We start from the raw sequence: 21,695 nt of genomic DNA on the forward strand, positions 1-21,695 counted from the left end.
TGTTATCACTTGTTCTCACAAATCCAATCTTAAACAAATATGAATGCAACCTTTCATACCATGTTCTCAGTGCTTGCTTCAATCCATACAATTCTTTGATAAACTTGTAAATTAGGTGCTTCTAATATGGCTCAACAAATCCTTTTGGTTGTTCAATGTGTACTTCTTCTTCAAGTATTCCATTCAAAATTGTAGACTTAACATCCATTTGATATACTTTGAATTTCCTGTAAGTTTCATATGCCAATAGAGTTCTAAATCCTTCTAATATTTCTATAGGTGCAAAGGTCTCACCATAATCAATACCTTCTTCATAGGCATAACCTTTTAAAACTAATATGGCCCTATTCCTTATAACCTCACCATTGTCATTAATTTTCTTTTAAAAATCACTTTGTTCCAATACAATTCTTCTTAGTAGATGTAGGCACCAATTTCCATGTGTTTTTTTTCTCAACCTAGTCAATTTTTTCATTCATAGAATTTATCAAATCTTCATTTTCAAGTGTAGCCTTCATAGTTCTTGTCTCAAAATCAACAACTAAATGAGTGTTTTCCTTCAACTTACTTCTTCTCATGACTCCAACACTTTTATCTCCAATGATTATTTTAGGTGAATGATTCCTTCTCACAAAATTTTCTAAGATAGGTTTTGTTATTTGACTTTTAGCTTTATATTCACTTGGTAAGAGCTTAGCATCATGCTTAGGTTGTTCTATCTGTAGGCTAGGAAATATAGGGTGACACTCGATAGCTCTCTTTTTTTTTCTTGGGTATTACATCAGAAGCATCTTCATATATATATATATATATATATATATATATATATATATATATATATATATATATATATATATATATATATATATATATATATATATATATATATATATATATATATATATATATATATATATATAGATAGATAGATAGATAGATATTTTTTTGTAATAAACAAGCTCCTTTTTGCTTTTTCATCATTCTTATCTGAAAACTCATCAATTCTTACATTTTCACTTTCAACCATCTTGTCAATTACTTTGTTCAAAAATTTATAAGCCTTAGTCTTAGTGGAATAGCCAAAGAAAATACCTCCATCACCCTTGCAATCAAATTTTCCATTTCTTTAATCTTTAGGAATGCAACATCTACTTCCACATATCTTGAAATAACTCAAATTATGTGTATGACCATAACAAAGTTCATAAGGTATTTTTTTGTTCCTTTCTTTAGTTGAACTTGATTAAGAGTGTAGAGTTTAGTGCTAATGGCTTCTCTCCAAAATATTTCAGCAATTTCCCTTTTAATTAGACGTGTCCTTACACAATCAAAAATTTACCTACTCCTTCTCTTAGTAATTCCATTTTATTGTGGTGTCCTTGTTGCTAATAATTGTAATACCCCAAAATTGGTTCATTGCCATGATAACCAATTCTGGTCTATTTTTTATCAATTCTAAAGTCCCATTTTATTAGGTAATTCTTATTCTAATTTTTGCTACTTGACTTAATTGTCAAATACAAAAAACCCTAAATTTGCACTAATCAGACTACCTATTTAATTCCCATGTATTGACTCGAACTAGTCACATTAAACCTGTTTGATTAAGATTTAATTTAATTCGAAGTGTTAATAATTAAATTAAATTAAATTATATCCTAAGGTTAATGTACTAAGGAATTAAAAGTATTTAATTTAATATTTATGCTCACTTTAATTAATTGAATGAGATTATTCAATTAAATGGAAAAGGAATTTATGAGGTCATATCTCACTTTATTAAATTAAATAATATATTCAAAATCTTCTCTTCAGTTCCAAAATGGAAACTTTGAGTGAACTATCTATTGAATTGGAATCAATCTAGTTAACTTGTTCTCACACTCATGAAAAGCTCAGTTAACTACTCATCACACTTAGTTTTGAAACAATCAACTTCACTTGCACAAGGAAGTTTCCATTTTAACTAAATCTTCTCTCTAATCTTAACCGTTCATCCAAATTGATCCTAACCATTGATCAATTCCTAGATTCTATTTAAGGGGCTCCCAATCCCTCATTACAGAGGTTGAAATTTGATTGGAATGAATTGTTTTCAAAATAATCATGCATCCTAACTTTCATTATTTTCTTAAATACTTAAATTTCATTTTAGAATAAGAATGCATACATTTAGCTTAATGTCTTTTATTTCTTATATTAATGCTTGCATTTTCATATAGATTAATGGCATAATCATATTCTACATTAAATCCTTCATCCTAGAAATGTTTGGTTGCTTGCATCTCATTTTGAGAGCACAATAGAAAAATCCTTCTAGTTAGAAGGCAAAAGGTCACATTGTTAGGCCTTTTGGATAAACGACTCTATATTTATTCCAGGATGAATCTACATTTAATGACCATGTTGAAGTGTAGGTGAAAGACCCGAGGCCTCATTTTCACGTATACATTTCTGCCACCCATCATGTAGCTTTGAGAAATAAATTTTCTGCCCTTACCTATCTATTTTTCTGATATTTTCTTCATTTTGTCATACTTATCTGTACAGTCTTCCAGATTTTTGCACAGAAAATCTCATTTTTGTGTAAATATTTGAGGGTTTTGCATGTGTCTTTCCACTTTCTCGTGTGAAAAAGTGCCCCATTGCATAGATTCTCTCATGACACCTCATTTTCTCACATGTGACAATGAAAGACTTTGCGTGGACCTGGGCAAGATTTTGTACGAAATCTTGAAATAGCATAGTTAAAATGCAATCTTTTAGTATGTTGTTTATCATTTTTTACTAATGTGTTTTCTCTAAAGCATCACTATTTCAGTTTTCTAGTTTTCTATAGCCTAACAGTTGTTTGCAAGATGTTTGACAAAGACTCCTTTATACAAACTTTCTCAAACATGAACTGACTATGTGTTTACAAGATGCGGTCAAAGACACGATTGTCAAAGACCAATCTTAAAACCCACTAAAATAATATGTCTTTTTCTTGTTTTCTAAACATAGTCTAATTAGGGCTTGTGAACTTCATAGGGTGCAAGATAGAGAAATAGGGGATTATGTTCTTCACCACTTGGAGGTCATGACCAAGGGTGAATCAGAAACCTAGAAGTCTCTGAAAGATGGCATCCAAGGGAGGCAAGCAACTTAGTGGTTCTCTAGTATGAACCCTCTTCTATGATGAGATGATAATTTCCTTTTAGGAGATCAAAATCTTTGGAAAGGATGAGTCTAGATTGATGAAGCTAAGTCAATGATTAATGTGTTTTGTATGTTTGGGTGAGAAAATAAGGTAGAGGAGTATGCTCTTTCAGCTTGAGGGAAATTAGAAACTTTGACCCTTGTGTTTGAACTAGTAGTCCAAGTCAATCCTTTAAAGGGCCTTCCAAAGTGATCCAACCTCCAGGAATGACCCAAGTGAGCACACTCCTTTCGTCAGAGATTCCAACTCACTATAATAAAGATGCTTTGTAGAGAAAAAGACTCCAAAGCCATATTAATTTCTTCCTCGTGATTCTTGATATCACATATCAAGGGAAGCTCTATCTATTGTACTGGCCAACACCAACCCTAGCCTTGCTAAGCAAGTGTATGCACTTTCAGATGCTAGTGTGGTTTATTGGTCTCAAATCTACTTGCAGAGCCATCGAGGATTAATATAAATGTAAGCCAAGTAAAAATCATTAGTTAGAGGCTACTTGGTTCACCTTTGAAAGGAGGCATAATCTTTGTGCAAGGATGGGGAAGAATCTCTCTTGTAGAACTCACCATAGGCATGCTACTATGTGTTGGAAGGTGGTATATGCACTTGACCCCTGCCACAAGGCTATTCATTTAGTGTATATGTTATTGAACCCTTTGAATACAAAAAAAACATGGGCACCCTCTAGGGGGTGACATGGCTATGTGAGGTGCATGCATGTGCATAAGTTGTGGGACAAAGGTTTTGCCTTCTCTACCATTTTCTATTTTTAGGGATAAAGCATGTTTGTTATCAAGTCTTAAACATGTCCAAACCTATCTAAACAAACTAAATGTCAAGACTCCCTTCTCCCTTTGAGTTTCTTTGCCCTCAGTTGGATTGTATTCAACTACTACTTGCTTCTCATGTCTTGTTGGAAACACTTTGTCTTACTTGAAACCCAATTTTATAATCTAAAAATCAACCCTGTAATCTATCTGTTATTTGTTAAACTTACCAACAATGTGTCTAGAACACTCTAAACTTTCCAAAGTCTCTTTGAAATCCAATTCTGTTATTTGTCTAGTCTCAAATTTCTCACACAATTTTGCACCCCATTTTTCTTGTCATTTCTTCATGTAGTTCTATCTAGGTTCTCACATGAGCAATTGCATATCTCTATGTGAGATCTTACCTTGGTATACTATCTTGATTGTCAAAAATTTGCCCTTCTTCATGCGGCCTGGATCACATCCTTGTGTGAGTTTTTGTTTTTGTTTTGAGATTTCACATCTGCCTATGTACTTTCTTGTGCACTTCCCTGAGGATCTTTGTGTGAGACCTTGAGTCAAAACTATCAAATCAGCTTGTTTGAGAAATTTGTACCCTATGTCTAGTCTATTTCTTGCATTAGGTTGCCTCTTCTCTATCTATAAATAGTCCCAAATAGCAGCATTTTGCTTACTTGACGACTTGTAGTCTATACTTTAACTAGTCCCATCTCTTAGTTGTCTTATTCTCATCCTTTAGTGTTTTTTATACTCTGTGTAATGATAGTCATAATCTTTGGTTGTCCTAGCCTCTAATTAAACTACTCATACCTTAGGATACAACACTCTTTCATTTATTTTTGAGACTATGCTTTAGTGTGATCCTTGTCTTGGTTTTTACTTCTTGTCCTTATCTATGACTATCACAACAAGAAGCAAAAATGTGTTTTATATTATTAGACTTAGGCAAGGTCACTCTAGGGGTCATAATCATGGTAGAGGTCATCGTCTATTTTATACATAGTCTACATCTAGTTCATCTAGTGAGGAATCTTCATGATCTCCCTCACCTGTCAAATCACCTCGAGTCCAGTGAATATTCTTCATAAACTTACAACAAACTAAGAACCCCTTGTATCAAGAGGATCTTGAGGCTAGCAAAGATCCCGTATCTCAAAAAAATAAATTGAATTCCTTTTCAATCACAACATACTAAAACTGAACACATTCCTATAATGGTTGATTATGAACCTGAACATGGTAGTCATAGTAGACACCAAGATCAACCTAGGAATGACAAAGGGAAAGACCATGACACTGATGAGGAACAAGAAGAAGTGGAAATACTTCTTGAACACATATCAAAGTGTTGAAAAGACAAAAACTTTCAAAAGGTCATGGAAATCCTACTGAACAAAGACAAAGAAAAGTGCTTTCTCAAACTTTCCCAAGAGGGAGCTAAGCTACCCCATCATTTCAATGTGGAAACCATCATCACACCTAAAGAGGAAATTGAGACTTCCAAACTCCAAAAAAAACTAAAAATTGTGCAAGACCAACTGGCTTAGATGATGTGTGAGAAAGATAAACCTACAAAAACATACACCTTAGACACTCTTTGTCCATTTCCATTTGATAGGAGCATAGACATGCCTCCTTTCCCAAGTGGAGTAGAGTTACCTAAGTATGATAAATACTTTGGAACCACTAATCCCCAAGATCACTTGTAGGAATTTAGTACCTTTTCTATGGAATTTATGCATAATCAGACATATCTCATGCATTTATTCCCCAAAAGTCTAGGTGGTTAAACTATGGAGTGGTTTAACACTTGCCTCCTGGTATCAAGACATTTGATGAAATTGCCAACTTGTTTGTCTAGCAGTATTCTCATAACATTCAACATCCTATTAATATTTGAGATTTATGTAATCTTAAGTAGAAGGCTAGGGAACCTTTCCTCACATTCCTTTAGAGGTGGAGACAACTTTACACTAAGTACTCATGCAAGATTCCTAAAATAGAAAAGCTTGATATATTCATTGATAATCTCCTACTTGATTTTGGGTATAGAGTCCAACTTTAAGGTCCACATACCTTTGAAGACATGGTCACACAAGCTATCTGCATAGAGGAATTCATGGTCAAGAAGGGTGAATTTACCCTTTAGAAGGACACAAAACAAGGATCCACCTCTAACAAGGACAAACCCAAGTATATCAACAAGAACTGAGAAGTTGTACATGATGGGGTTATTGACAGTGTCACTATTAAACCTACTAAGGCAGCATTTAATCTCATAGATGGTCTTAATGCGGCCAAGAATGTTGAGAAACCTCCTCTTGACAACAAGACATCTAGGAACAAATCAAGAAACTCATGGGCTACATCCCAAAATGAGACTATACACCTCTAGGTGAACATTTGGATGTGGTTTACAAAACCTTGTTACAAAAAAAGCTCATTTCACCATTGGATAACTCTCACCCTTATGATCCATAACCATGGCCACCATGGTGGAACAAAACCACATTCTACAAGTGCCACCAAAATAAGGGGCACAAAACTAGCAACTGCATAAACTTGCATCACAAAGTCTAGGACATGATCGATGATGGTGACATTCTGGTAGATAGAGATAACAAGAACTCAAATCACAAGGCTTTCAAAGAGCCCTTCCTAGCTTATGAAAAAGGAGAGAGCTCAAAACCAAAACCTAACAATAAGGTCAACTATACATGCTCTAATGAAAACAATGTGATCAACATGGTTGAACTTGTGAATTTTGAGTACTCTAACAACATTACAATTAAGGACAAGTAAGATAACAATAAACCCAAGACACCATTTTTCTTGAGAGGTCCTACTTCCAATGCAACAAACAACACATTTTTGCAACACTATGCCAATGTTGTTACATGCTCTTGTGAAAAGTTGGTGCTCAAAGGCCCAACACCTTCTACTCCTAATCTTGAACAACATAAAGACAAGACCCTTGCTGGTTCATCTAGCAAAGGTGCAAAACTCACAACAAATTTAATAGAAACTAGCTAGTGTGTTCTTGATCAATTAAAATGAGGTAATGCTCAAATAAATAAAAAATCAGCTTCTTAAAATCTTGCCTACTCATAGGTAGATTCTGGAAAAAGCCCTCACTGAGGAAAATGTTCCTCAAGCTCTTGATCTTGAGAAATTTCAATATATGGTAGGTCACCTAACCTCACCTTACTTTATGTCATTCTCTGAGGAGGGGGATAACTCATTGAGTCACCCACACAATCAACCTCTACACATTGATGTCATGATACATCAAACACATATCTATTAGGTCCTCATCAATAATGGCACTGGGTTGAACAATGTCTCTACCTCTCTACTTAGACAATTGAATTATGCTAAGGATTTTGTTGGTCCTCACCACAAGATCACTATCAAAGCGTATGATGAAGTTGAATGAAAGTCTCTAGGTCTTGTGGTCTTGCCCCTTCGTGTCAGTGCTATAGAAAGGGATGTCACTTTTTAGGCCCTCAACATTCCCTTGGCTTATAACATTTTACTATGATGGCCATGGATACATGAGATGCGCACTGTGCCCTCCACATACCAGCAATGCATCAAATTCCTATTTCATGGCTTCAAAGTCACTATTCCTACCAGTACTAGCTACACCTACAATATGCTCAAAGCTACTAAGAATTTCATCCCTACTAATAGGGAATCTATTGATTATCATGACAACAAGCTAAAACAAATTGAGCAATTAGTCAAGCTAAAAAAAACTAGCATGGGTGAGTACCATATCAAACCAATGCTATCATAAACATCTCTTCGTAAGTCTCCTTGTCATTATGGGAGACCATCTAAGGCAAAGAAGCCATTTGTGTTGACACCTCAAACCAAGTATAATGGAACTTTTGTCAAGGCTGCAATCCCCTTAGAGGATGAAAGTGAAAGTAGAGCCATTGTTGTGTGGTTTTACAAAGAAGAGATGCTAGTAGACCTAATAGAACAAGCTCGTGAGATCACTCCTAAGAAATATGGCCTTGGTCTTAGACTCATGAATCATTTTGGCTATAAGGGAACTAGTCCTATTGGGTGTAATAGAAATGGTCTAGTTGATCTTATCAAAGTAATAGCTTGAAGAAATAAAGATACATCTGGTCTAGGCTTTAAGAAGGTTCCCTTCCATTTAGGGGTTACAAATTTCATACCAAAGTCTGAGGGCTCATCCAAAAATGAGTCACAAGCTAAGTCAGATACTCAAGAAGATAATTTAGATAATGAGGATCCTTATCCTTATTCTATTCCTCATGACCTTGCTAAATTATTTGTTGAGCTAGATGACTTTGTGCCACATGTTAGTACTATGGATGATACTAGTGATTCTTCTAAGGACAATATCGATCCACATGGTACTCATTCAAAAAAAGGAGAGTCTAGCCAGGCGTTATGTGTTGAATACTTGTGTAATAATCCAAATGATGAAGGTGAGTATGTCCCTATCACTATTGGGGAATTCTACAACCTCTCGCCATGTAGCACTGATTCTAAGGAATATGAGTTTGACTCCCTTTTAGAAGTGACTATCGATAAAGACATGGACCAAGTTCATGTCTATGAAAACCAACTCAAAGTGGGTGAAACATCTAGGGTTAGGTTAGACGGGTTTGATCCAACTAGTGTCCCTAAGTCATCAGTTGCTTACATTAGTACTCAAAGGCATTCGAACACACTTGTGGATGAAGCTACTCTAGGTCTCAAATTGCTAGTCCAATCATTCAATGACTATACTATGAGTGCAATCAAACCTGCCACTAATCTTTAACTCACATATCCTAAGCTTATAAATAGGAATCTTAATGCATCTAGTGAAGTCCCCACATTCCAAAATGACTATGCTCTTGCCTGCTACCTAAACGTTGTTGAACTAGTAACATCTTCCACCAATGAATAGAGCATCAACATGACTAAAGCTAACATCAAATATCTCAGTCATACAATTAAAAAGAAAAAACATAAAAGGTTTGATGGTGAAAATCACATTGTGGCAGTGTTAGAACCCAAAAATGTAAAAATAAAAGATGTATCCAAGGGTGAAAACCTCTCTGAGGCACCTACGAATGAGATATTTGATGCACTTCCAAGTCACTTTCAAGAGAGATCATTAGTGTTGATAGAGCTAACACAGTTGATCAACCTGTGCACAAAAGAACATCCTCATATGATACATCTAGCATAGTCACTTTCTCCTAACGAAAGGGAAGAATTCATTCCCTTTTTTTGAGAGAAGAAGATAAATTTTTCTTGGACATATTTTGACATGCCAAGACTAGACCCTAATCTCATTATGCATCATTTATCCATCACACTAGGCATTAAATCAGTTAAACAAAAACTTCAAAAAATGCATCCTCATGTTGCATTGCTCATCAAAGCCAAATTGGAAAAGCTTCTAAAAGTTGGTTTCATTCATGCCATTGATTATGCTAAATGGATATCCAACATTGTTCTAGTCTCTAAGTATGATAAATCTATTAGAGTTTGTATTGATTCCATGATCTAAATTTAGCATGTCCTAAGGATGATTTTCTAGTTTCCAACATTGATATGATAATGGACATGACAATAGGATATGAGATGTACTCACTCATGGATGGGTTTTCTAGTTATAATCAGATAAAAATTGTGCTAGAAGATTAGGAAAAGACTGCTTTTACATGTGCATGGGGAACCTTCTGCTAAAACGTAATGCCATTTGGCTTGAAAAATGTTGGTGCTACTTATCAAAGAGCAGTAACTACAATTTTCCATAACATGATGCATAAGACCATGAAGAACTACATGGATGATACCTTGGTCAAAAGTGCAAAACACAATACTCATCTACAAGATTTGGGACCCATCCTAAATCACATGGAAAAGTTTAGTCTCAAGCTCAATCCTAAGAAATGCACATTTGGTGTCACATCAGGGAAGCTACTAGGATACATTATGTCTACAAAAGGAATCAAGGTGGATCCAAAAAATGTTCAAGAAATTATGGATATGCCTCCACCCTATAACATTAATAAGATGAGAGGTCTACAAGGAAGACTCCAATCTATCTACAGGTTCATCTCATAGTTGGGAGATAGATCACAACCTTTTACAAAGACTTTACATAAGGGTGTGAAGTTTAGCTAGAGTAAGGATTGCAAGCAAAGCTTGACACAGATAAAATGATATCTCACTAATCCACCAAAATTGATGCCTCCTATCTATGGGGAGCCTTTGATTTTGTACATCTTAGCAACTGAAACATCTCTAAAGATCTTATTAGCTCAAGAGGACAACAATAACAAGGACAAAGCTATTTATTACTTGAGTTGCACACTAATCTCTTATGAGATAAGTTATAGCATCATTAAGAGAACTTGCTTGGCAATTGTCTTTGCTTACCAAAATTTGAGACACTACATGCTTGCCCACACTATGCAGCTGGTGGCTAAAATAGATCCACTAAAGTACTTGCTTAGTAAGGTGGCTCTCATAGGTAGACTAGCTAAATGGGTCATGATACTCAATGAGTTCAACATTCAATATTACAAACAAAAGGCTATCAAGGGACAAGCAATTGCAGATCAACTAGCAAATGCACCTATGCAAAGTCTTCTCTTGATGAACATTGATTTCCCTGATGAGTCAATTCTAACACTCACACACCAAACATGGGTGATGTTCTTTGATGGATCCTTCACACAATAGGGATTTGGTGCTAGATTACTCTTCATAACACCATAGAGATATTCGATACCCAAAGAATACAAAATTTTGTTTCCTTGTACAAACAACATTACAAAATATGAGGCTTTGATTAATGGCATAAAAATTGTAGCTGAATGGAGGGTGGATCACTTAGATATCTTTGGGGACTCTCAGCTCATAATCAACTAGGTCAATGATGTGCATCAGACAAAGGAGGAGAAATTAATCATTTACAAATGCATGGTTGATAACATGAAGAAGTATTTTTCTCCCATCTCCTTCCATAAAATTCCTTGAGTAAATAACAAAGTGGTTGATGCCATGACTACTCTAGCCTCCTTACTATAGATGCCTGAAAATGATCTCTAACATGAGTTCATGGTGGAAGTGTTACTCTACCCTGCCTATGATATGCTTGATTCTTGGATGATCTATTCTATTGTAGGCCAAGACTCATCTCACTACCATCACATCTACTCCTATCTCCATAACCAAACCATTTCAAATGGTCTAACCCAAAATGAAATGTTACCTTATCTGTAATGCTTCATGGTATGTCATTATTGCTTGCGAATTATTTAGGAGAGGTCTCGACAAAACACTCCTTAGGTGTCTAGAATCTAAAGAGTCCAAATGCACATTAATTAAAATTAACGAGGGCATTTATAGATCTCACTCAAATGGCTTGACACTATCTCACAAACTCATTAGAGTTGGTTACTATTGGCCTAAAATTGAACAAGAGCTAATCAAGTACACCAAGTCTTGCAAACAGTGCTAGCTCCATGGGAATCTAATTCACACTCTAGCTAGGGAGTTAATTCTATCTACTACACTATGGCCATTTCAACTATGGGCTTTCTATCTTATGGGTCAGATTCATCCATCTTCTTCTAATAGACATAAGTTCATTATTATAGCTATAGACTACTTCACAAAGTGGGTAGAGGAAATACCTCTCACAATAGAAAATGGCAAAACTGTAGCTCTTTTTATCACAAACTACATCATCTATAGGTATGGTATACCATCCTCCATCATTACTAACAATGGAGGAAAGTTTTAAGAAAAAGACCTCAAGAAGCCATGTAAGAAATTCATAGTCACACAACATTGGTCTTCTATCTATTACCCCCAAGGTAATGGCCAAGAAGAGGCATCCAACAAGGTGATTCTCAAGATTCTCTATTACACAATCAGCAAATCTGGGAGGGACTGGCACCTCCAGATTAATCCCACTTTGTGGGAATACAAGACAAGCATCAAGACTAAAATGGGTACAATACCCTTTACTTTGGTTTATGAAGCAGATGTTGTGCTTCCAATAGAGGTTGAGATTCCTACTCTGAGAATCTTTATGAAAGGCCTCATTACTAATGAAGATTATAGAATAGCTCAGCTTCAAGAGCTAGTACTACTAGATGAATCTAAACAAGTGGCATGTGATCATTTGTGAGCTTATTAGTAGTGAATGTCCAAAAGCTACAATAGGAAAGTTAAGCCATGCGACTTCCAACTAGGTGATCTCATCCTAAGAGATAATCCTAAGAATCAACAACAACGGGTCCAAAAAGGGGAAATTTGAACTGAACTGGCTTGGTCCTTACATAATCACTGCAGTGTATGGATCTAGTGCTTACTAGCTTTCTATAGCCGAGGGAGAAGTGCTCAAGGAGCCTATCAACACTCTCCACTTGAAGTGGTTTTATAGTTGATCTGATCTCAAAAGCTCTTTGTACATATTTAAATGTCCTACAAAAAAAATCTAAAAATTGCAAAAATTCCTTTAAAAAATGGTTACCTTGGTGAAAACCTAGTAATAGGTGCCTTGGTAATAGCAAAAAAGTTGAAAAAACAAAAAAAAAAGGTGCCATTGATGAAAACCTAGAAACAAGCGTCATGGTAGCAAATAATAATAATAATAATAATAAAGTCCTGCCAAGAAGGTGAAAACTTGACAAATAGGCACCTCTTGTTCCCAATGCTCCATCTTGTAGCGCATCTTCTAGCTCTCTGTATAGTTTCTTTCTTGATTTTCCTTCTCTTCTACTCATGTATCCATGGATTGAATCTTGTCATAACTCAAGGGCACTACTCTTTAGTGTCATAGATTCTCTTTCACGATAGTCACCAGTCATTCTCGCTGTGTCTACCCACTATCACTAGTGTCACTCTTTTTGAGATTCTCCTCTTAGATTCTCATTCATGACAGTCACTAGTTATCTCAAATACATCTACCTACTATTGTTTGTGTCACTTTTTGAGATTCCTTTATGGAAGATCTCTCTTGCATTAGTCACCAGTCATCTCAGCTATGTCTGTCTATTAGTGCTCAGTTCTACCAAGGTTCTTATTGAAGATTCCTCTTTGACTTTAGTCACCAATAATTCTAACTACATCTACCTACTGTTGTCACCCTACTTAAGAGATTCCTTTCATCCATGTTCTAGGCATTAACACTTGACATCAATCCTATAAAATTGAACCCAAAAATGATATACTTGTTTGGATATGCTGAACATTTTTCTTTGTCTGTTTTGATTTCACTTTCATCATGCCTCCTAGAGAAACTTGATGATGTCATTCTGACTAGAGAAGTAATTCCTAGGGGCATGATCTTTTCTTTGCTTTATGTTTGTGGTTCAGTTCCAATAATTTGAAACATTCATATCACAGGGGTGCCACTATAAGAGCCCCCATCTCGTATTGGATGGTCGGGTGTACCTTGAATCCTTTTATATGAATACATCAATAATGTTGGTTCTTCTCCTTTCTTGTTAGAGTGAACTCTTCAGGCTACAATCAATAATGATAGTCATCCTATTAACTGAATGCATGGGTCACTATGAGTATATCTAGCACACTTCTGTCTCAAGTTATGAACACCAAGGTCGTTGCATATATAATACTCATTGATTACTTAGCATAAGATAGATCTCCCATGTGTCTAGTGCATCTGTATACAAGAAACATTTCGATCATCCTAGAATTTATGCTTTGATACTTATGTTAACTTTCTATACCAAAAGGGATAATTGTTGTGGTCATTTTGGCTTCTAGTGCCTTGAATGCTTACATTTCATCTCGAAAAAATAGAACAAATGTCTTATTCATATTCTCATGATTGCAATGTTAGTGGGAATTGTATGACATCTAGGTTTTTTTGTTATATGCCTAGTGATGATAAATGGTTGAAGCTTGGTAACTAGACCTAGGGTTGCATCTAGTTTAAGGTTGCATATAGCATAGGATTGCATTACTTGGTTCAACATATAATTTGATTGCAAAACTACTTTTTCCTTCTATGATGAGGTATTGATGGTCTTTTCAAGGTATCATGATTCTTCATGGCCACACAAGTGTTTGATTCTTTGGTTCATCCTCTCACATTACTTGATGAGATACCTATCACTTTCAAGAAAAAACATGAAAACACTACATAAGATGTCAATCCATTTGTCTGTGCATTTCATTCATAAATCCATAAATTCATTTCATCTACATGAAAAAATTGAATAAAAAATACATCCATGCATCACATCACATTTGCATCTCATAATCACAGCAATAAAACATCTCATGTATATCAAATTAAAATGCAGCTAATGAAAATGACATGTACACAAGGTCCTCAGCTAAAAATCTCATATATATATATATATATATATATATATATATATATATCAAAGAATGTGTTAGTACAAAAATGAGCACTACTCAAGTGCTATTGATCAAAATGATACAAAATGGTGCTGGCACACCAATGGATACATAGCTAGAATCAAAAACTCAGAGGCAAGAGCATCAAATCTAACTCTATCTAGTACCCTCACCTCCTAGAGGAGGAGGAGGAGGTGGTGGTATATCTAGTCTAGCTGGTGGACATGCACCCCTGGACTCTCGAGCATACTGAGAAAATCTAGGAACCTGCTAAGCCTCATCAGGCACCACTATGGAGTACACTACAAAATAATAAGCCACACAGGCTACTTGTAGTCTAACCTCATCTTACAACATCTCTGCCCTTTGTTCAGCCACATGCACCTACTCTCAAAGCCTCAGGATCTCATGATCACACTCCACTATTTGCATATCTCACATTGCCACCTATATCTGGAACTCTCCTAGCTATAATGAGGCTTGTCTAATCTACTCTCTCACCCTCCTTGGTGCATCCTAGGGCCTGGTAGCAGGCTGATCCTACATCTCCTCATCAAGAATCTTTGCCTACTACTCTGTAGGTGCTTGCTCCTCTATGTGCAGTCTTTGTTGCCAACCCTGCTACCACTAGCACCTAGATCTAAACCCATCTGGTGTGGGGGAATCTATACTTATCATACTCTCTATCACACCTACTATGGTGGACCCTATAGTGGTTGTTACTATGCTGGCTACTAAATGAGAGCCTGTACAGGCACCTGTTGTGGTCCTTGTGGCCTAGAAGCTGCCATTCCCAATGGATTTATGAACCATGGGAAGGGATGGTTGATAATATATGCCTAGTATGTAAGCGTCATCCTTGCATCTACTACATCTAGGAGGTAGTCCCACTGTGTCACAACTAGGTTGCACACATCAATCATTGATCTTCTAGGATCTAACCTCATTGACCATCCTCACTCAAAGTCTTGGGCTAACCTAGCATAGGAGCAATACTCCTATGAGATGTCCTAAGGTTGCCCATATTATCACCATACCCGCATAATGGGGAATCTCTTAATGATGAGGGTGGCTCAGCCTAATAGAGTCATTGAGAAGAACATCTATCTAAGCTCTCAAGGAGCATTGTCCCAGTCCTTAGTCTCTCTATAGGGCCACCATACGATGGATACTAGATCATCAAGACATGTCCTCCAGTGCTCAATCTTACCTAGACCTGTCTGGGTAAGCTGAACTCTATACCTACATATTTAGGTCTCCATCGACTCTTGTGCATCCTCAAAAATAGGTCATGTCACTGGCAGGTGCTCCCATGCCTAGATCTGTAGAACATATACTCCAATGGCCATACTCTTTTACTCATGGTACACTATATCATGCATCTCATGGTACATGTGTGTGAGCATGCATTGCCCCCACCTGAATCTCTCTGGGGCATCCAACATTCGCTGTAGCATCACACCCCAACCACACTCCAGTCCATGCTATCCTCTATTAGGTACCAGGAAGTAGCTAATGAAAATGGCCAAAACTAAGGCCAACCTGTGAGTAGTCCCATATGTGTCAATGAGCTCATCCTATTTGATGGCTCACCTTATCGCCAAATATCTATGAAGCATGGCCCTCAATGCCTCTGTGCTTGCTCTGGGCACTATGTCATAAACTAATCATGACCCATGGAAGGGTATCCAAAGTATCTGGTTTATGTCCTCTGGCATAATAGTCATCTCCCCATGTGGAAGATGAAAGATGTTCATCTTCAAATGGAAACACTTCACCAATGCAGTTAAAAGGTTGTGATTCACTAGCACTACTAGGATTCGGCATATAGATGCTAATCCTAATCTATCAATGTGTGCCATATCGACATCATCTAAGCTCCGCAATAAAGCTCCGTAAGGCAGATAGTGTGATCTGAATGTGATTTCATTGAAGATCATCTGCACACACAAACAAGAACAACATGCAAATAGTTAGTACCTACGCCACAATTCAAAATGATGCCAAAACAAATGCAAATTATAAATTAATTCCCCATGCTAGAATTTTGTGTGGAAATTCATGTTCTCACACCAATTCTTGTATCTTCACATCAGAAAGCAATTCCTCATGCAAGAAATTATGAGACTTGAGTGAAATATGCTCAAAAACCTATGCATCTCATGTGAGAGGTGGGTATCTCCTATGCAAGATTCTCCACCAATGCACGTGAAGAAACAATGGGCTAGTGGATCTTCACATGAAGAAGGATTGGGTTCATGTGAGGAAAGACACCCCCATGCGAGAACTGATTGACCTACCCTAAAAATGTCTCCAAATGCGTGAAAAATTAACTACGAAGAGGGATTGTTGACTATTCACCAGAGGTCCATAGTCCACCATCCAGCTGTGTCATCAAGAGCACTTGAAACAATGTATGCACACTAGAACTGCCATCTTTCTCCTAGAGCTCTCTTCTCCACTAAAGACAAAATGTTCAAATGATTTGAAAATGACCCTTTGGGCCCTTATATAGGTTTTGACCTAATTTTTCAAAGTGCTTTGGTTTGCACAAAAATCACCCCCTAGCTAATTTGACCATTATGATTTCATTTTTGGGATCAAATTTGAAATATGACACACCTAAATAGCTAAAAATGCATTTTAAAATTTTGGGACCAGCGCGATTGAATGCTTGTATAGTCCTAATTTTGGTGATACTTTGTGAATCTTGGTATCTTTTCAACTTACAATTTCTTCAAATGTCATCACCAATCTTGAAAAAGTCAACTTTTGTCAAATCTAGTCAACTTTTGCTCAAACTTCATCTTTTGGACCTCAAAATCATGTTGAATTGACTTTGAATTCTCTTTTGATCATTCCATTCTCTTCTATATTATGTTGATTCTTCAATTTATTTTGTACCTCCAAACATAATGCTTTATATCATCTTTCTGGTGTGTCATCTTTTAATTTTGCTCCTAAAGGGGCAGGATGATTACATCATTGAATCTAAATTTCAAAATAAATCTAAATCTTCATTGCTCCGGGCATCTTTTTCCCATCTTATGTCCTTATCACTCAGGGCATCTCATCAATAGGGGCATTTTCTTTCCCTCTATCTGGTATCTTTTTCATCTATCTCATCTTTTCATCAGCTGTTTATATCTTATAATAGTCCTTATCAGAGTTTGATGGATAGGTATCTAGACAGTCTAAACCCTAACTCCTAAGGATCAAACCTTGTTCTAAGGATGATTCTATGACTCATGATTGGATTGTATTATTTGTCAATTCAAGTATCTAAGTGTTTTGCTTGGATCCCTTAAGATTAAGCTATGTTTTGGAGATGATCTTTAAAAGCTTGTCAATTCAGGTATCTAAGTGTTTTCTTGGATCCCTTAGGATTAAGCTATATTTTGGAGATGATATTTAAAAGCTTGTCAATTTAGGTATCTAAGTGTTCATCTTGGATCCCTTAAGATTAAGCTCCATTCTAGAGATGATCTTTAAAATCTTGTCAATTCAATTATCTAAGTGTTCTACTTGGATCCCTTAAGATCAAGCTCCATTCTGGAGATGATCTTTAAAAGCTTGTCAATTTAGGTATCTAAGTGTTTTTCTTGGATCCCTTAGAATTAAGCTTCATTTTGGAGATGATATTTAAAAGCTTTTCAATTTAGGTATCTGAGTGTTCTGCTTGGATCAATTAAGATTAAGCTCCACTCTAGAGATGATCTTTAAAATCTTGTCAATTTAGGTATGTAAGTGTTATGCTTGGATCCCTTAAAGATTAAGCTCCATTCTGGAGATGATCTTTAAAAGCTTGTCAATTTAGGTATCTAAATTTTCTTCTTGGATCCCTTAAAGATTAAGCTCTATTCTGGAGATGATCTTTAAAAGCTTATCAATTGATCTCTGTATCATAAATTTCGGAAACAATCTCATTTCTTGATCTTCACATCATGCTTTTTGATTTTCTTTGAATTGAATGTGTTGCTTGCACATTCATTCAAAGAGGGGCAAAATGTAATACCCCAAAATTGGGTCATTTCCATGATAACCTATTCTGGTCTATTTTTTATCAATTCTAAAGTCCTATTTTATTAGGAAATTCTTATTCTGATTTTTGCTACTTGACTTAATTGTCAAATGTAGAAAACCCTAAATCTGCACTAATTAGACTGCCTATTTAATTCCTAAGTATTGACTTGAACTAGTCACATTAAACCTATTTGATTAAAATTTAATTTAATTTGAAGTGTTAATACTTTAATTAAATTAAATTATATCCTAAGGTTAATGTACTAAGGAATTAAAAAGTATTTAATTTAATATTTATGCTCACTTTAATTAATTGAATGAGATTATTCAATTAAATGGAAAAGGCATTTATGAGGTCATATCTCACTTAAATAATATCTTCAAAATCTTCTCTTCAGTTCCAAAATGGAAACTCTGATTGAACTATCTCTTGAATTGGAATCAATCTAGTTAACTTGTTCTCACACTCATGAAAAGCTCAGTTAACTACTCATCACACTCAGTTTTGAAATAGTCAACTTCACTTGCACAAGGAAGTTTCCATTTTAATTGAATCTTCACTCTAATCTTAACCATTCATCCAAATTGATCTTGACTGTTGATCAATTCCTAGATTCTATTTAAGGGGCTCCCAATCCCTCATTATAGAGGTTGAAATTTGATTGTATTGAATTGCTGCAAAAATAATCACGCATCCTAGCTTTCATTATTTGCTTAAATACTTTAATGTCATTTTAGAATAAGAATGCATACATTTAGTTTAATGTCTTTTATTTCTTAGATTAATGCTTGCATTTTCATATAGATTAACTACATAATCATATTCTACATCAAATCCTTCATTCTAGAAAGGTCTCGCTGCCTGCATCTTATTTTGAGAGCACAATAGGAAAAGTCCTTCTAGTTAGAATGCAATAAGTCACATTGTTGGGCCTTTTGGATAAATAATTCCATGTTTATTGCAAGGTGAATCCCCATGTAATGACTATGTTGAATTGTAGGTGAAAGACCCAAGGGCTCATTTTCACGTATACTATAATTGTCTTTTAGTTCCATGCTCAGCACAAAAGTTAATGAGTTCAATAGATATAAACTCACCACCTCTTTCAAATCTCAAACATGTTAACTATTTAATAGTTCATTTTTCAACTCTATCTTTATACCATTTGAACATATCAAAACCATGTGATTTTAACTTCATAAACATGATAGTCGTCATCCTAGAATAATCATCAACAAAAAATATGAAATATCTGTCACCATAACAACTTTTGACTCGCATTGGTCTACATAAATATGTATAAATTAATTCCATAATATCATTACAATTATGTGTCTTTCTTGGAAAACTTGACTTGGTCATCTCACCAAGATGAAATTGTTTGCACATAGCATTCTCAAGTTTATGCAAATTCAATAAGCCTCTAACTCTTTTCCTTCTAATAATTTTGACCATATTCTCAAAATTGACATGACATAGCCTCTTATGCCATAACCACACATCTTCAACTTTTACAAAAATACATGTATCAACTGTAGGGTCTAGGTAAAATAGATTACCGCTAGTTTATTCTCTAGTATATAGTTAGATTTTATTCATCATCATAGATCTTGACTTTCCTATTCTGAAACTCCATCTTGTGACCTGTATTATTCAACTAAGAAACACTCAATAAATTATATTTGATTTCCTTTACCCAATATGCATCATCACATATAATTTTATCATTTGACATCAATGAACCTCTATCTTTCACTAGACATAGAACATCATTCCCTAGTTTAATATATCCGCTGTCGTATCCCTCATGTTTATCAAACTTACTAATGTATCTAGTCATGTGATGTGAACATCCACTATCAATGATCCATGTTTCATTCTTACTAACATGTGAATTAAAATATTTACCATCCTCATGCCTTTCCTCATTAGGGTCTTCTTCAACAAAAATATACACCACTTCAACTCCTTCTTTCTCATCTTTAGTGTCTGACTTGATGTGCTCTTCTTGAGTAATATAGCATGATTTCTTCCCTTTGTCCTTGTATTCTTTATTCTTTATTTATTTATGATCCTTTTTATCATGTCTTTCACTCCTACTCTTGTTAGTACATCTAGCCACAATATGACCTACCTCATTACATTTAAAATATATCAAAGTTAATTTACCTTTACGTCTAGGTAACCTCCTTGCAAGAAATGCTTTAATCTCATCCATTTTATCCTCTGATTCTGACTCACTTTCCTCTTTACTTCTCTTTTACATCTTTGAAATACTAAAGGTTAGTGAATTCTTGAAAGCATTCCAAATTTTAGGAAACACTATTATCAAAGTTACTTAATTAAATAGAGTTAAGAGACCAACTAAACCATCAATTGTGAGACCGCTACCAGACATAGCTCTAAATTCCTTTATTATAGATGCTCATATAGCATAAATAGGTAAGAGTGTTCTAAGAAATTTACTTACAACCACTTCATTGTTGATGGTGCCCTCTATAGCTTTGATAAAACTCATCACTTCTTTTATTTGGTTCTCATACTATATAGTGTTCTCACCCTCTTTCATTCTCATGTCATCATATTTTCTTCTCAAACTTTCTACTTTTTCTCTTAATAAATTCTCATCTCCATCATGCACAAGTGCCAACTTGTCTCACATTTATTTAGATGTAGCACTTCACATCTTCAAGATATGAATCATTGAGGGAAAATGCAACTTTAATCATCAAACTTTTATGTTCTCATAGTTGACTCATCTCTATAGTCATAAAAGGGGTAGGAGAAACCTATTGATGATCTAACTAATGCATAGAATTGTCTCCAATTCTAGATATATGTGGCCTCATCATATTTTTCAATGAGGAGAAATTCTCCATTTTCATCTTTGGTACCTCTTTGTTATACATATTAAGATCTTTTTCTCAAGTTCCTTCAAAGTTATTTCTTCAAGCACTAAGCTTTGTTATGATTTTTTAGATAAATGAGAGGGGGAGTGAATCAATTATATCATGTTATCCTATAGTCCTTAAAAAAATTAGAAACAATTCAAACTTCATAAACTTTCAGATCAATAACTCAATAACTACATAAAACTTCTTTAATCAAACTTGTAATAACTTTACTTCAAACTATTATCTTAATGTTCCTTACAATACTAAGTATTAGAGAAATCACTTAACATATAATGAGTTTTTGCATTATGTAATTAACATGAAAATAAACTTGCAACACAATAGAATTCACACATTTGAAACATATATTTAATGTGGAAACCCTATAAAGGGAAAAAAACACCTAGGAACCAACAACCCAAATA

Source organism: Cupressus sempervirens, chromosome 8 (genome assembly GCF_028749045.1).
Source record: "Cupressus sempervirens isolate cs-2001-9-10 chromosome 8, ASM2874904v1, whole genome shotgun sequence".
NCBI lineage: Eukaryota > Viridiplantae > Streptophyta > Pinopsida > Cupressales > Cupressaceae > Cupressus > Cupressus sempervirens.